The sequence below is a fragment of the Paroedura picta genome, chromosome 7 (genome assembly GCF_049243985.1).
Source record: "Paroedura picta isolate Pp20150507F chromosome 7, Ppicta_v3.0, whole genome shotgun sequence".
Classification (NCBI taxonomy): Eukaryota; Metazoa; Chordata; class Lepidosauria; order Squamata; family Gekkonidae; genus Paroedura; species Paroedura picta.
Window position 1 is genome coordinate 123,787,104 of NC_135375.1, and position 2,129 is coordinate 123,789,232.

A 2,129-nucleotide genomic window follows, 5' to 3' on the forward strand; every position below is an offset into this window, starting at 1 on the left:
CTTCCAGTGTCCTGGGCTGATTCTGTGCTGACTTTGTTTTTTCCACTGTGGATCCTGCTGAATTCCGATCGATTTGAATTTGGGTCTTCCTCTATCCCTCCCTCCCCAATTGAAACAGAAAGTAATCTCAGGGCTCTCTCAGCCTCACCTCCCTCACAGGGTGTTTGTTGTGGGGAGAGGAAAGGGAAGCCACTTTGAGACTCCATCTAGCAGAGAAGAGAGACATATGAGAACCAACTCTTCTTCTCCCCCTCCTCCTCTTATGGTGCCTACTATGTTCTGAAACTGATCCAGGTGGGTTGCCGTGTTGGTCTGTGCCAACAGAACAACGTCTGAGTCCAGTGGCCCCCTTAACACCCACAAAGTTTTATTCTGGCTATAAGCTTTCTGACCGAGTGTGTGCGCACACCAAAGCTTCCACTTCAAATACAACCTGGTTGATCTTGAAGGTGCCCCAAGACTTTCTTTTCTCCTGAAATGGTTTTTACTTCTGAAAGAGTTGCCTGCACTCTCCCAAGCCTGCGTTTGTAGAAATAGGCTAGAGCAGGGATTCCCAGCCAGGGGTCCATGCAGGAGCTCTGAAGGAGTCTGTGGAAATCCTGAAGTGGTGCAATATTGGGGGGGGGGGGATTCCACTTCTTTCCAGCCTAAATGAGGCAGAGCCCCCATTGTAGGAGTAAAGGTGGGGGGAGGGAACCGAAGGAGGGCATCGGCAGCCATGTCGCTTCGTCAGGCCTGGCAGGGGGTGTGGCCAGCCGGGGGTCTTCTGGGGGGTCACTTCTGGGGGGTCTCAAAGTCTCAAAGTTTTTTTCAGGGGCTCCTCCATGGTCAAAAGTTTGAAAAAGCGCGGGCTAGAGATTTCTTTTTAAGAGGGGAGAAACCCTCTGCTTTTTTCAACAGTCTGAATCCGGTGTCCGTTACCATATTCCAGCTTCTCAACCAGGATTTTGTTTAACTCTGGAGTTTTTTGACAGCCCTAGAAGAGTTTCCTGAATCAGTGGGAATTTATTTTACAAATTTATTTATAAATTTATAAATTTGTTAAACATTTATTGGCTGATGTGACTTTATATGGTCATGTTGGTCTGTTTCCCCTCCCCTTCTCAGAATGGCCAGTGATGGGCCTGGAGGGGGTGGGGAGGGGAGGGGCCCCAGGTGGGCGTGCCCACAACTCTGCTTCCCAACCATCTTCTGCATGGTCACCCCACTTCTGGGGGTTCTCGAAGCCTGCTTCAGGGGTTTCTCAAGGGTAACACAGTTGAGAAAGGCTGCCACATTTTTTTCTGTGCTTATTCCCTCTCATCCACGGGGTTTGCACAGCTGGGGCAACAAAGAAGGACCTCAAAGGTCAACTGAGAGCACCAGCAGGAGAGTAGAACATGACAACAGCATGAAAACAGGAGTCAAGAGATTCAGTGAGATTCTCCAAGAGAAACTGGCTGGAAATTAGAATGGCCAGAGAAGAGGCCCAGATGAGCAGTTCCCGCTCTCCGGTTCAGCCAGCCCAGCGCTGCTTGCAGCCGAGGTGTAAGCTTGCCTACTGGGGGTTCATCTCAGTGGTGCCCGCACTGGTGAGGCCCTGCTCAGCTCATGCCTGCCCATCAGCGGCCCTCCCAGAACTTCCCCAGGAAGTTCAACGGCCAGTTCCCTCATTCCTCTTCTCCGAGACTGAAAGCGTGTCCGTTCCAGCTTCCTTCTTGCCACGAGAGGAATTGGTAGACAATGTTGTGGGAACGAATTAGCAACTCCCAGGCAGGCAGGGCCATGGATTATTCGCCCAGAGCCGATCCTGTGCTCTCTTCCAAAGCCACTTGAGCAAAGCCTGTCCCAAGGCTGGCCCACAGGAATTCTGGGACACGCGGCAAGTTCAGAAACTCCTCAGAAACACGGGAGGGAGGGAGGGAAGGGGGGAATTGAAGCCACCAGCTGCCACATTGGGGTCTTCCTGTGAAAGGCCTCAAGAGCTATTACAAGATGCAGAGATATCTAACCCTGAGCGAGCCTCTTTCCCTGTCCCAGTTCTTCCTGCAGTCCTCCCTGCTTGAAGCCTGGAAGAAGAGGAATCCTACACAAGGAAGAAATGTTCCATTCCTGTAAGCTAAATATGAAGAGGCAGTGTGATGCAGCGG